Here is a 15,840-nt window from a genome sequence, read left to right as displayed (position 1 = left end):
TCAGAGTCCTGAAAGTACAAGCAGTTGTGCAGGATTTTTATTAAAAAGATTTTGTAAATCAAATAAAATGTTATCAAGCCGTGGGCTGTGTTTCTGTCTGTTGACAGTCTATAAGTACTGAAACGCTCACCTATACTTTAGTGGGAAGAGAAACCCCCACATTTTATAAAAATTGAATAAGTGATCATTTGAAGCAAAAGCATGCAGTTCAAAAGCTAAACCTCCCATTGGAGAACAGAAAATTTAATGAGCTTTTAATGGAATGCAATGCTCAGAGTAGTAAATTATTTGTTAGTTGACGATGCAATCAGCATGCTGATTAAGGTTGCTTGCTTTTTTTTACTAAACATTAACTGAATGAAAACGGGTAGTCCTTGTTCTGCTTGGGGGCTTTAAGGAAGCAAATGGACTTTCAGAACAGAGATTGTCAATAAAGGTGAGTGCACTCCAGGTGTCATTTGAATATGATGATAAAATACTAGTGATAAATATTTAAAAGCATTTTAAATCCACAATGTTCGCCTAGTGTTTTGTGGACTCTGTTTAAAGAAACAGTGGCCTTGGCAGGCCTAATATCAGACCTTCCATCTCTCTCTAGAAAGAAATATCTAGATCTGCTGTTTTCTATTGCAAAAGAAAAAGGAAGGAGTGTGCTGTGAAAATATAAACGAGCATAAACTCAGGGACAAGGAGCTGCTTGGGAGTTAGGAATGTAAACCTAAAGAGAAAGAGGCAGAGAGAGGGAGAGAAAGAGAGAGATGGTTGGGGGGAGAGATATCAAAACAAAGAAAAATATTCCTGCAGGATATAAAAGAAAACATGTGCTTGTCTGGATAAATTGAGATAAAAATTTAATTATGCAGTTTCAATTTTCTGATGTTTTAAAATTATTACTATTAGAATATTTATATTTTTAAATTTGTAAAACGGCATTATGGGGACAAGAGCATTGTGAGTCTGTTGTTATATTCTGATTTATTGAGTCTGAAGGTTCACAAAAGAATAAGAGCAAAACCATAAACGAAATTGTGGAATTTTGGCTATTATGAATATTAATACACAATTTGTTAAAAATACATCTTTTACTATATTTTAGTCAGTCTGTATATTAGTCATAAATTGTTTATAGCAGAAGCTTTTTGTTATTAAATCTGTTTAAATCAGTGGTTTGATTTTTTCTCTTAAACAAGAGCTTTTTTTGTTTGTTTTTCTTCCTGCCTATTGAAGAAACATGGGTTTGTAGGTTAATTTTCTTTGAATAGCTACAAAGTTCTTTTTCTATAAATCCCAATTAGTCTCATCATTGGTGATTCTCTGGCAATGATCAGGTACCCTTAAAATCCGATAAATAACTACCTCTCACTTTTAACTATTCCTGTTTATGACCCGAGAGGTTAAAAGCCTTTGACTGGCATTTGACTTCTGACCTCATATAAATGTTATCTTATCAGTCCCTGCTTGTTAACTTGTATTGAGTGCTTGTCCCTGATGGCTTTTAGATAAAGGCTGTTTTTTTTTTTTTTTTTTTTAAATATATTTTCTATAGGAACTAAACCACTTACATTGTTCTGTGCTTCGTGCACTCTTGTCTACTCAGCTGCTAGGAATCTACTGGAAAACATAAATTGTATTTTTATTTATTCCTTACATTATTTTAGATTTGGCTTTATGGTGGGATTTTATGATTAGAATACATATTTATTGTGATTAGTAATAGTAATTCCTAGTGTTTGTAATCCTTTAGCATGTTTATCAAGAAGTTGCAAAGCTCCCTATTCTTTCTTTAAAAAGAAAAAAAAAGAAAAAGAAAAAAAATTAGCTGTGTATTTTGTACCAGCGTGAGATGGGTAGACAGATAATTTATGGAAATCTTGTCTCCCCAGACTTCAGAAGTCTGCTTAACGAGGGAGTCATCAGTAAGATAGATCTTTTTAAAAAGCCAAACAGTTCATGAATGGTGCCTGTGCTAACCTTTGGGAAAAGGTGTCCAGGGTGTCCTTTACCTTTCATACTGAGAGTTAAGAAAGCACTGGGCCCTTGATTCTATGGCAACTGTATGTTGCTCACACAACCAAGTGTACATGTGTGTGAGTCTAGTCACTGTGCACAGACCTAGTGTGTTTGAATCCTTGCATTTTAATCTCTCCACACCTCCATGTCACTGGGAGGATACTGCGGCAGACAGCCTGCTTCATTTGCTAATGATCTACAATGTGGTTCCCAAACAAAATGTTACATTAATTTCCATGGGAGAAACAGTGTAAGGAGGGGAAGGACGGGAGAGGCAGCCATCTTGGAGACAGTCTGCCTTTCAGACTTATTCTTTCTCCTGCTAAGACTCAATAGTTGGAATATTATCTTTATTTTTAATTGGTCCTTAACGTAAAGCAAAAGGCATATTCAAAAGGCCTTTGTGTTTGTGTTTGGAGTAGAAAGAAAGTTTTAACCTCTTTGGACTTTAGATAATAAATACACTATAGACAAACTGTACCTATTATTCTCTACCATTCTAAATAAATATACATATAAATGAAGCATATGCCACAGCTTGTTAGAGACCTGCACAGAACCTGTTCAGGAAAACAAATGTCTATTTAGACCATTCATTTGCTGCTTTCTAAAGGATTTATATGTCAGTAAAGTTATCTGTATTGCCTCTCCGCCCTCCCCCCTCCTCGCCCGTCTGCTTTTTCTGCAGACATACTCTCACATATGTACACACAAACACATACGTTCAGATGCCCCCCACCACAGTGACATGGCAACTTCAAAACTTTTCTAAAGCAGGAATTCTCTTTCTCTCAAATCATAGGTATTTAGGTAAGCAGCCTTGTAAATTTGCTATTTATTTCCCTGTGTGTGGAAAGCTGCTGGAGCTCTGTGATGTCTCCACACTGCTTTCATCCTGCTCTTTTTCTAGTTACAACAGAGGTTTGATGCAATTTGTCCCAAGTTTTCATTTTAACCATTGCTTTTATTCAAGTGGCCAGAGTTTAAGGTTTGCAAAAGCAAGGAAAAAAGAAAAAAAAAACACAACAGGGAGAAAAACAAACCAACCCCCAAAAGTGGAGCTGGCATTCTCTGCCTTCCACATTCTCAAATGTTTTCTTTGCAGTTTAAACACAAAAGCGCTTCCTTCCCTGTTTTGATGTGTTAAGGAAAGAAGACACGTGGAAGTGCTGAAATAAGAATTTGGAAAGCACAGGGCTAGTATTTCTCTTTTGACCATTAAGCATGTGCCAGCAGCAGGTAGACACCCTACAGTTTAATATTCACTTAGGGTTGTTTTTTTTTTGTTTGTTTGTTGTTTGTTTATTGTTTTTTTTAATAGAGAGGGAAAAAATTGAGTGAAGGAAATTTTGTCCCATCCACTGAACTTTTGTGGACTGATAACACCTTCCATTTGTACATTCAGAAGTAAGTTCACAGCTGCTCACTTTTCTGTCTGAAATCAGGAGATTTGATCTGTCCCCCAGAGAAGGGTATGAGCATGTCAGTAACAAGTTATGATCCAGAAGTTTTATTCCTTTAATTCTGGTAATCTGAGCTAATTCTCCCAAACACTATCACCTGCAGACTTTTAAAACTGAAGTAAGGATTTGAGCAATAAATAATAATCCAAAATACTTACTTTATATTGAATAAAGTCTCTGGCTTAAATGGCAGGGCTCTTTCCAAATGGCCTTTGTATCCTGACATATCAGTTTAATATATAGCCTGATAATTTTAAGGTGGTAAAAGACATAGAACATTTCATCTTGTTGTGTAATTCATATTTTAATGTATGGTTCTAAGTCCTAGTTTCCTTAGAAAGAAAGAAGTGTTTGCTTATACTAGTTTTTGTAACAATAGTAGTTAGATTGTTGTAGTTGGAAGAACAGGAAGATGAGGGGCACTCAAGTTCTTCAGCCTTTTGCATGGATAGGTCTCTTCAGAAAACTTTGAGACTGTCTTCAATTTATTGCTCCCATGTTCTCATGTTTACCACCTTACTATGAGAATGTATTAAGAGATATAATTCACTTGATTTTTTTTTTCATTGTTGGCTCAGAAATCAAGCTTGGCCTGTGTGAGAATGCAGAGATTATGGACCTTTTGGTGTTTCAAGAAAAAAAGTTGAGGACATGAAGTCAGAAATAAACTCCCCCCAAATGTTAAGGGCCAGGTAATTGCTGTTCTTGCCTTGTGCAGACTGATGTAGATGGGTTCCTGATGGCCTTTGGTCTGGCCTATCTTTTGTGCTTGCTCTATTTCTGTAAACGGACCATGCCCTTTCCTACTGGGTCATTTGATTTGGCCACACTCTCCCCAGTATATTCTCATTCTCACTCCCAGAGCTTATTTGAAGTTTGCACTGGTGGTGTTCTTTATTTTCAAAGCTTTGGGATTCAGACTGGAAGAACTAAGACATTTCTCTAGACAAGCTCATTGATTCTACCCAAGATGATAAACCATGCTTTTACCCTTATGGGATATTGAAAAATATATATCCACAGGCTTCTGATACTAAGGGCACAGCCTGGACATCCACCTTGTCTTCTTCATCTTGGCTTCATCTCCCTGGAAGAAAGAATACATTCATCCCTAAGGTTGCCACTTCAAAGTGACCAGTGAGATGCTAACAGGTCAGCTGGCTGTCCTGGTGGACAGAGGGTCCATAAATCAGAGACGGGTTGGTATGGTTGAAAGACGAAGGTAGTCTAGCCTGAGGGGAGCCCCTGTAAATCTCTCCAGGAGCTTTGTTCCTGGTAGGGGTAGGGGTGGGGGCTGGAGTTGGGGTAGCCATGCCTGTGGCTGTTATTAATGCTCTGGCCCTCCTGCAGTGGGTGCTAACTTCTTGTGCATGAAAGCCTCCTCTACCCATCCCAAACATCGGCTGCTTGGAAAAGTCAAGCACGGCTGAGCCCTGATTTTCATTTAATAGTCAAAACCAAGATGCATTTGGGCTATGATGATAGGACAGCTCCCTTGAAAAGATTATTTGAACTACAAAGGCATTCATTTAGGGCTAGCAATGTTGCAAAAGGGCCCGCTAGAAATTAGCAGCCTGTCCTGGTATTTGGAGAGCAAGAGTGACAACTTACTGGAAGTTCTCAAGGAATCATTTATATTTCACACTCCACTAGGCAGCTGATTTGAGATTGTCTGTTAGCATAACAAAGGCTCTGAGCCTGTGAACTTCAGAAACCTTTCGACCTCTTAGCTGCTGGCATGAATAGCCCCCAGTCCTGCCTATAGAGCTCTCCCAAAGCTCCCCTGTTCGTGGCTAAATTGTTAATCAGGGTAATTTAATATAGTTTTCAATATGCCTCATCTCTTATTGGGAAAGGTATTCACAGCTTTCCTACCCCTGAAAAAAAGTTCTTTTATTCAAGTGTGAGAGGGGCAGCTGCAGACAGACCCGTCTCTTGGTTCTCCCCCACGCCTTCCCAGCCACAGTGTTGTGAGTAGCAAATACAGGGTAGCCCCAGAAAGAGAAACAAGGATGATGTTCCCTTTGCATGCACTCCACCCTGAGCCTGAAACTCCGCACTGGGAAACAACTAAACCAAAGTCCCAAGCTCAGCGGCAACTAAAACTGAACACACACACACACACACACACACACAGGCCACACCCGGTTCCTACTCCACCTTCCTCTTACCACCACCTTTTCCCCTCCCCCTTCATCTCCCCTTTCAGCTGCTCTTGTGGCCCTGACAAAATGCACTAGACCCCAAAGCCTTCTTGCTTTCATTTTTGTTGCTTGGTCAGAGGCAGCCCGCACTAGCCTGGACACTCCTTTGCATAGCTACATTCGGCCTGTATCCTGCATCCACTCTCAGTGTGGTTCCCTTGCTGTGTCAATTCACATGCACATTAGTTAACTGAAGAGCTGCAGCCCAAATATATTCATTTTAATCCAGTTAAGACCTAAGAGGTCTCATAGGATATTATTCAATAGTTTGAAAACGAAGTATAAAACTCAGAGTTTGCTACCGTGTTTCATCTCAGAGGCCTAGAGTAGGCCTTTCCATCACTTCCAACAGGGCATGCTCAAGAAACAGAGCGAATAACAAAACGATTATGAGCAAAGAACCAGCTGCAGGTGGACATTCTGTTAAAATACTGTGTTGTTGACTCTGCTAATTCCTATACTTCTAGTGCATGCACACGTTCAGAATTGTATTCAATGAAGGGAAAAATATGAAGCCATTAATTGTGTATTTTTAGAATTAAAAATGGAAAGATATAGTTTTTTAATCACATAGTTAACCTTTCTTTTCCACATGAGAATTTTTTTTTTTTCCACATGAGAATTTTAGGCCATTTCTAAACCACATTTGGGTATTTCTGGGCTGCTGTAGCTGTGATTTTTATTTTATTTTATTTTATTTATTTAGTTTTTTTTACGGGGTTGATGTATCTTTGTGTGTATGGCCTTGGCCTTGTGTCTTGTTCCTTTTCTTGCCTGTGCCAGGCTTTAGTGAGTATGTTTGTCTTCTTGGCCTCCTGAAGTTAGATGCAGCCATGGTCTAGATCCTGAAGTATTTTCTTTGATTCCTTTCTTTCCGAGAATGGCTCCTGATGGGGTTGGAGACTTTCTTCATTAACTTGGGATTCTAACCTAGCATCCCCAAACTGCTGGAAAGGCAGGGGACAAAGGTGCTCAAAACCTCAAGTCAGAAATACAAATTCAGACCCACTCTCAGATGCACAGAAGCACTCAACAGTCCAGTTTCCTTTCCAAGTTAATGTTTCTGGGCATTAACAAGTGCTTTTAAAAAACAGGGTTCCTAGTTACTGTAAACATCTTAACAGTGTTCATCATGACATGTTGAAACAAAAAACAAAATAATTGCACACAGATTATGTAACAATCTATATTTTCCATGGGAGGGATATCTGACAGTTTTAATTTCAGTGTTGAAGAAGTTTTACATTATGAACATTTTAATCAATAATTATGCATTATTCATTTTTATGATGTGCATTCTATTTATTCTTTAAGTAATGACTTTCATTTTTCTTGATGTCTTAAATTATAATATTTTAAAACATAAACTGATAACTATTACAAACAAGTAGATGGCTATTACTGAGTTCTCTTTTTTAAAAGCCAAAGACATAAAATCATTCATTCACATATTCACAGAAATGTAACTTTTATAAGATGTTTAGAGAGAGAGAAAACACTGTGGCTTTAAACTCGAGAAAGGAAAAATACACAGTTGGCGTTTTTCAATGCTTTTGCTTAACACTATTTTCATTAGCCTTTTCCTCATTAGAATTTATGGTCCATGTCCATCTCTATACTTTCACATTTCTGATTTTTGTTAAAATGTCTAACAGAGGTTAATGAGTATAAAGAAATAGAAGGCCAGTTTGTTTTCATCTATGATGCTCAATATTTTAAGGTTGTTTATATTTGCATTTATTTTTTCTGTAATCTTAAATTATTAAAATTCAGTGATATTAATTGCATTGGAGTTAACTAACAGGGATTTAAAAAAGAATTAAATTAAGCAGTAGAATTCTGCTGAATTGTAATGTTTTCTTGGGCTTGGGCCATCTAATGCCCTCTCCAACACTGCACAGTTTAGGTTTCATATTTGTTAAAGAAGAAGGATTGGGGGGTGAAGGATGTGTTTTTGGAATGGTGTTTGACAAGGGGAATGAACGCAGACACCAGAACAATTATATTACAATCCCATTGGGAATGCCAGCACCAAATTTAGCCAGACTGATGGGGCACCGTCTAGACGGTCCCTTTTGTGTATCAGCTGTTTTTTCCCTGCTTTATTGCATTGCCTGAATGTGTGAGTTGAACATGCATATGGATCCCAAACATAGCCATTCCTGCTCTTAAACCTGCTTTCATTCGGCTAGCAGGCAAGGGCTATGTGCTCCTGCTGCATCCCCTTTACAGGATTTTGAAATTAAAGTGCAGCTTCCACATTGCTGGCTTAACAAAGGCCATAAGACAGAGTAAAAAGTACTTAGGCTCTCTTTTTACATGAAAAATTTAACTGGGTAAATATTTTTGTCTTCCCAAACATGCTCACCCCTTTTCTACTGAAATGAAAGAAAGCCAGAAAGATAAATAAAAGCAAGAGGAAAGAGCCAGGGAACATGTAAATTACCACCTTTCTTTTTGAAAAGGGCAAAGGATTAAAAAAAAATGTGTATTAAATGTTTACAGTGTAATTAAAACGGTGTGTATTTGTGTGTGTGTGAGGTCACTCCTCCCTTTATTTGGTAAACCAAGTGGAGCCCAGTGATCACGGCTCTTACGGAGTATCATAAACAGATTACCAAATTCTTCTTAACATACACTTACACTTTGTGTTCTTGTTTGGGGCAGATAGGAAATTCCAGAAATGGTTTACATCTGGGCAACAGGATTCTGTTTCATTTGCCAAATGGGTGCAGGAAGGAGAAGGCTTCCTTATGAATGTCCACACAAAACAGCCATTGTTTACAGGACCTGGGGTGCACCGCTAAACAGGGTGCACACTTCATGGGTGATGTGCTGAGAATTTGAGATGAACACAAATTGCAATTAGACAGTGAGAAACAGCAAAACTCATTAATGCTGGTGAGGTTAGGTCTGAGATCCACCTCTTTTCATAAAAGGGTTATCAGCAAATTTTGCCTTCAGTTACCAAGAACTAAAAAGCTTGAGAAATTCAATTCCATAAAATGTAAGTCATTTTAACTAAATCTCTGCCTCATACAAGGAGCCAAAAACCCTCACTATTTCAGGAGAGATGAGAGACAAGACGATGTTTCATAACAGATAACTTTAGTAAGTACAAATGCACAAATTTATATTTGGTGAAATTATTTCCTATTACAGCAACAAAAGTGGTAAAATTTTTATCTGAAGAGGAAAAAAAAGTTAAAGTTAACGATAAAATATGTTTAAGTCATTACAACTAAGTCACAGAATTAGGATTTTTAGAATAGTGATTTTCAAGTTTTTGTTGTTAGAAGTTAGTAACTGCCACCTACTATGGGCAATAAAGATGTTTTCCATTTTTTGTGGACTAGATGTTGATGTGTGTATGTGTGTGTGTGTGTGTGTGTGTGTGTGTGTGTATGAGAGAGAGAGAGAGATGGAGGGAGAAGGAGAAAGAGGTAAATGCTTTCTAATTTTATTATTAGAATACACAAGGAGTGATCTGAGTTTGGCGGTAGCGGTGGTGTGTTTTTGGTATTTTGTTTGGTTGATGTCATTGTTGCTTGGGTTTTGGTTCAAAACAACATAACACAAATCAACTATCCTGAAATACACAGTGACATCAGATGTGGGAAATTTCAAGGCTGGAAGCAAGCAGGAACCGATTGCACAGTTGACAGTGACATGAAGATCTTCAGTAGGCACTGAGAGGTTTGGTGTGATCAGCCTCTCCAACTTTATTTAACAGGATATGGAGAAAAACCTCACAGAAGGCAGAGAGAGGAGAGGGAGAGAACCAAAAACATTGAAAAAAAAAATAATACCAGAGGAAAGTGGGGTGGATGGGTTGTTTGGGAGTGGGTGGTGGGTGATCAAGATTACTAAGAAAAAAAAAAAAAAGCAAGAGCAGAGAATGAATATTCTAAGCATTGTTTTAATCTAAAACAGAGATGCTTCCAGGAAAATGGATTTCAATGGAGCTGAGCCAAAAATAATTATAGAGATTTTCTTGTTTTGTTTTGTGAATGAAGAACATCTCTTTTCTCTGACGATGCAGAATGAGATGGAAGCAGAGCCCAGATATTGAAGTGATGCCACTCTGCCCCTTTTTGTCCACAAACTATAGTGGCAGACCTTTCTTCCTTCTCCTTTCCAATAGCAAGAGAGAGGCCAGTGACAGCAGCCCCAAACCTTAGCTGGGTTTTTTTTTTTTCTGACAATTACTTGTTTACTTTGATAGAGCTGAAGTTTTGAAATGGAATCAAGATTGGGGTAGGTGGCAGCAGAACATATTTTAAGCTCTAGAAATAAAATTGAGATATTTACAACCAAGAATATTCCTCTGTTTGTGATGCTTGAAACTTCCTATGGGGTTTGTCTTATCAATTACCTTTGTTCTCCTATTTTTTATCATCAATAGCAAGCTACAAAAGGAAATGAAAGGCTTCTCCAAATTTTTCTCCAGTTTCTCTGTGATGTAAAAATCTTTATATTACAACCATTTCTTAAACAGGAAAAATAAATCATTTATTAAAATAACTTGAGCTATGACTGAATTTTCATGAAAGCAATAAAGCATGTTTCTTGCAAAGGCAGAAACAAAAGGTTTATATGTATATGAAATACACAAGGAGAGTCCACCAACATTAATAGGCTTTGTGACAGGGTAACTTAAACATCTTGGAATTAATATCAAAACACTATTAATTTCGTTACGTTAAATTGACATTCAAATCACGGCATATGAATGGTCTAATCCTAAGTTTTCACTTTAGGTGTGGTCCTGTATTAGAGAATGTATTGTCATGCACGAAGAACAACATTAGGACTCAAGGCATACCTTGTGTCTTTCTAATGACACAAGGAATTTGAGAAAACTTTTTTAAAAGATATATTTCCAAAACTCAAGAACTAAGTCTCTTTCTCCGTATCATATTTTACAACTTACAAAACTGATATTTGAGATTTGGTTTTGCTAATATTTGATCTGCTAACTTTAGCAATTCAGTGGCTCAGCAGAAGAGCAGCATAGAGCTGTAAATTTAATGGGATAACATTAAATGACCTCAGTATGGGTTGAAAACAAAAGAATGTATAAGTATGTTATAATCATAGAAAATGTTAACTGGCAGGATAAATATAGACATTCCAAAAAGTGGTAAATTAAATATAATTTCCTTTAGAACTTTTACAGATTAAAATTTATTGTGTTTTCCTTTCACAAAACTTGAAATGTAGAGTAGTTAGCAGAAAAGTCATAAAATTCTACTATGTAGATAACTTATTTTTTGAAGATGAAAAATGTCTACATGGATATAGGACTTTTATTTGGAGATTTTTAATGTCAGTATGGATATATTATATACATCTGCGACTATGAGTTTTATGAATCCATGTTTAACAAATCTCATCAATTCACATGACATTTTTCTCTCTCTGAGTTCTTTCCCCTTTTCATCTCTCCATTAAAAGCATTTCTTTCACTGTAGTAGACTAATTTTTGAACCAGGTTTTTATAAAAAAAAAGACTGACAATTGTTTTAGAAGAACTTTTAAACCATTCAACTTTGATATATTATAAATGATTAAATGGATATTTAAGAATCTAAAGGACTTAACAACACTAATAAAATCTCAACTCCCGAAATGAACATATCTACCCTTTAATAATAGTAGCTAATTAATGCTATTGAGAATAACATATCTATACCCCAAGCTGAAATTAACAAAAAAAAAATTGTGCTTGAAATTAGAAAAAAAAGTTTCTAAAAGAAAACGTCTGTTCTTTAATAATAATAATAATAATAATGCTAGGTGTGGTAGTTCTTACCTGCAATCCAGTGGCCTGAGGCCCAATGATTGTGAGCTTAGAGCCAATGCTAGCTGTTCAGCGAGTTCCAGACTGTTCTAAGCTCTATAGTGAAATCTTGTTTCTAAAAGCAAAGCAAAAAGCAAATGAAAACAACAGTAAAAATAGATAACTTCCAATATAGCAAATGATTTAATGATAGTTATGTTTATTGAAAGCACAAGAAAATATAATCAATACTGGGTTACAACAAGGCAGTGAAATTATTGAGGGAAAATATTTGTTTACTAAAATATTTAGATACAGGCACAGTAATTAATTATTAACAAAATACAATATATCACACCTGCATGTGTATTTAATGTCTCAGAAACTAATTCTAAAACAGATTTATTTTTATTATTAGTTACATTTTATTATTATTTTTATTATTAGCTACATTTAACTCTATATCCAGCTGTATCCTGTTCCTTTATTCCCTCCCAATCCCACCTTCCCTCCCTCATCTTCTCCCTGTCCCTTTCCAAGTCCACTGATAGGGGAGGACCTCCTCCCCTTTCATCTGACCCTGTTTTATCAGGTATCTTCAGGCGTGGGTGCAAAGTCCTCCTCTGTGGCCTAGCAGGGCTGCTCCTTCCTTGTGGGGTAGAGAGGTCAATGAGCCAGCCATTGAGCTCATGTCAGAAATAGTCTCTGTTCCCCTTACTAGGACACCCACTTGGTTACTGAGCTACCACGGCTACGTCCTAGCAGAGGTTCTAGGTTATATCCATACATGGTCCTTGGTTGGAGAAACAATCTCATATAGACCCCTGTGCCCAGATATATTTAGTCCTTGTGGAGTTCCTGTTCTCTCCAGGTCATACTAACTCCCCCTTCTTTCATATGATTCCCTGCACTCTGCTGAAGTTTTAGTTATGAGTCTTAGTATCTGCTTTGATACACTGCTAGGTAGAGTCTTTCAGAGGCCCTCTGTGGTAGGCTCTTGTCCTGTTACTTGTTTTCTCCTACATCCATTGCCCATCCCATTTGTCTTTCTAAGTGAGGCTTGATCATCTTACCTTGGGTCTTCTTTCTTGTTTATCTTCTTTAGGTGTATAGATTTCATTATGTTTATCATATCTTATAGGTCTATGTAAGTGAGTATATACCATGTGTGTCTTTCTTCTTCTGGGATACCTCACTCAGAATGATATTTTTTAGTTTCCAAATTTCAGGATTTCTTCATTTTTGATTGCTGAGTAGTATTCCATTGTGTAAAAATACCACAATTTCTGTATTCATTCCTCTGTTGATGGACATCTGGGTTGTTTCCAGGTTCTGGCTATGTTGGTATAATGTTCTTTTAAAATGTATACACCTTACCCTTGTTCATTCAAATGCTGGCTCCCCCCCCCCCCGCCACTCTCTGGTTTCAATCTGGATATTGCATTGTGATACTCATTCTAAGCATCCTATCTCAACTCTTGTGTAAACAGGCCAAAATAAAGCAACTAGACACAATGTTGAGCTGGGAGGAACCAGAGGACAGGAAAGAGGGGAGGATCCAGAGGTCAGGAAATGAGTGGGAGGCGAAAGGAGAGAATTGCTTGGAAAGAAAGCTGGAGGAGAAGTCTTGGAGCAGGAGAGATGGACTGGACCTAATAAATCACTAAAAGCAAGTATAATCTGGGAAATCAAAATGTTAGGAAACTATGAGGGCTTCGAGGATTAAGAGGGAGTAAATTTTGCCCAGCATTGTGTTCTAGGTTAATTAAGTAAATCCCAGTGTCTGTGTGGTGATTTGGGTATAAAGCTGTTTAGGATTAACAGCAAGCTTTGCCAGAAGATATATCAACAGTAAATATTAATCACTGCTTACAACAAATGGTACCCAACTAATCTAAGTATCCACACCCTTTAAATCATACTTTATCATAATTTGGTCGGGGGGAATAAGCTCCCAGTGATAAAACCCAAACTTAAACCTAAAAATTCCCAGGTCAATTACAATCTCTTTAAGAGAGACTCTTAACCCGGCACAGCTGCAAAAGACAGCCTCCTGTGGGCAGACGTGAGACTTCTATAATATAACTGGCTGGTGCTAAAGTTTAACTGAGGGGTAAAGAAGCATGGCTCCTTTATACTGTGGCTGGCTCAACTGGCTCAGCTCCACAGCCATGGTGGGAAAGAAAGAAATTGGAGGCAGACAGACCTCTAAACAGAGTTTGGCCTAAACTGCATCTAAAATAAAAAAAATTGCCATGGCAGAGGGTATTTTAATCCCTTTGACTTCGTTTTGGCTATCATAGTCATGGATCTGGTTGTAATATATTTAATGGTGTTGGTTCTACTCCATACCTTCTCCAAGAAAGTTGAAGGAGAAAATGGGGGAAAAAAAAAACAAAACAAAAACCAAGGATTGGAACATTAAGTAACAGACAAGAAAAAAAGCACTCTTCCTAATAATTAGATTAATAATGGCTAAAATTCAAGGCTCTCTGGGTGCAAGATACTTGTCAGCTCTTTCTGGTAAGGGTCCACCAATTCACTGAAACATCAACTTAAAATAACCATCTGGGCTTTGTTTGTAAATTGGCACAACTGACCCCAAACTTAAAATTTTCTTGTCTTTTTGTTTGATTTTCATTTAAAATTACAATGATACTGATTTGAAAAACAAACAAACAAACTATATATATATATATATATATATATATATATATATATATATATCTGAACAAGTTGGTGAAGGCACATGCCTTTCTTTCCAACACAAAGTAAAAAGAAACAGGCAGATTTCTGAGTTCTGGATCAAGCTAATCTACATAATAAAAGCCAGGATGGCAACTCTTGCTGTTTAGCCACTTACAGAGATAGTCTAAGATTCAAAATGACAAAATTTTCCTTAAGGTTACCATGTAAATTATTTTTTCTTAATAATAGATATTATGTCCTTACTGGTCTAAAGGTGGTATTACCATCATTTTTAGGTTTATGTAAAGAGAGATAATGTTATACTGCTCTGGAAAATGCCTTATCCTTTTAAATGTGAGACCTTTTTACGGGGGGAAAATGTTGGTCATGCCTAGGTAAAAAAGTCACAAGAGGCTTAAAGATGGCAAAGTACATGCCAACCTAGTTTAGTCCTAAAAACTCAAAAATTATATTCATATATTTAAAAACAAAACTATCCTTCCCATATCAAAAGGGGGTAAGCCAAAGAATAGCCAAAGCCAATGTAAAATCCAGGTACAAGATGCCTAGGATATATTTAAATGCTAAGGGTAAGAGAATTTATACGCTAACGCTAAGAGAGTTTATATAAAGTTAGGCTATAAAGGAATAACTGCCCATCCTGAATAAAAAAAGAGGAAAGCCAAAAAATAGCCACTATCAATGTAAAGCCCAGGTACAAGATGCCTAGGGTATGCTTAAATGCTAAAGTTAAGAGGGAGTTTAAATAAAGTTTGGCTATAAAGACATAACTGCCCATTCTATATAAACAAGGGGATAGGACAAATAGCTACAACATATATAAAAATCTTGGGCTAAACCTCAAAACAGGTACAAGATACCTATGGTACGCTTATATTCTAAATTAAAAAGGAGTTTATATAAAGTTTACTTAAAACATGCATTTTCTATTGCTCAAGGCAACCAGCTTGTCTCTCTAATGGGAAGCTTCTCTTGGGAAATAGGTAGCAACTTGGCCTAGTAAAACAGGCACGCAAGAGCCAGAAAAGATGTTTTAATCTATCCAACCTTGTTTTGATGATAATTATTGTATATTCAATAATAATGGTAACTTATATTGCTTATCCCTTTACTTGGGAACAACTCTAAAACTAACTGAGACATAAAATATGTCTCTGGCCAAAAACTTCAACAATACTTGGCCAATAAATCCTTGGCTATAATATCCTCAAAATGTATTATGCTAATATTTTAATTGGCATAGATAAAATTTGCTTACAATTTAGTTGCATCCTGCACATATCATACATTTATAATTTTAGAACTCTATAATGCTTCTGAGAAATTATATGTTTTCAGAACAAAAGAACTGGACACCAGATATGCTGGATCAAACCTAATGGATTCATTCTTCAACATGCTGAGACATTGACACATCTGTTCCAGCATCTTGCATGTTCCAGCATTCTGCTTGTACCTGCCTCAACTTCTTCAACTGCTGTTTCTCATCAAAGCCTGCTCACAAAAGAACTTTGAAGAAAGCTACTAATTTTAACTGGTCCAGCATTTTAGACTGTTCCAAAGAGGACTTTTATTAAGCCTGAAATTTCTCAAAATTCAAAGACTGTACCACAAATGTTATTGCTTGCTTAATTAACCATATTCCCCCAATTTTATTTGGGCCCTCTACAGG

The 15,840-nt window shown here is 36.7% G+C and overlaps 1 long non-coding RNA gene across 6 annotated transcripts in view; it reads left to right on the top strand.

Annotated features, from left to right (window-relative positions):
- The first annotated feature begins 221 nt into the window (after positions 1 to 221).
- LOC132654208 (uncharacterized) overlaps positions 222 to 15,840 on the top strand; it is a 41,092-nt gene continuing 25,473 nt past the window's right edge. Inside the window, exons 1-3 of one of the 6 annotated variants that reach the window (XR_009591852.1) lie at positions 222 to 436; positions 4,052 to 4,165; positions 4,497 to 4,625. This is a non-coding gene — a long non-coding RNA (uncharacterized LOC132654208). The remainder of the gene's footprint in view (positions 437 to 4,051; positions 4,166 to 4,496; positions 4,626 to 15,840) is intronic. The other 5 variants (XR_009591851.1, XR_009591850.1, XR_009591849.1 and 2 more) reach the window with 5 other exon arrangements.

The sequence above is a fragment of the Meriones unguiculatus genome, chromosome 5, assembly GCF_030254825.1.
Source record: "Meriones unguiculatus strain TT.TT164.6M chromosome 5, Bangor_MerUng_6.1, whole genome shotgun sequence".
Lineage (NCBI taxonomy): Eukaryota > Metazoa > Chordata > Mammalia > Rodentia > Muridae > Meriones > Meriones unguiculatus.
The sequence above is the reverse complement of the archived record's forward strand: the minus strand, read 5'-3'. Positions and strand labels throughout refer to the sequence as shown.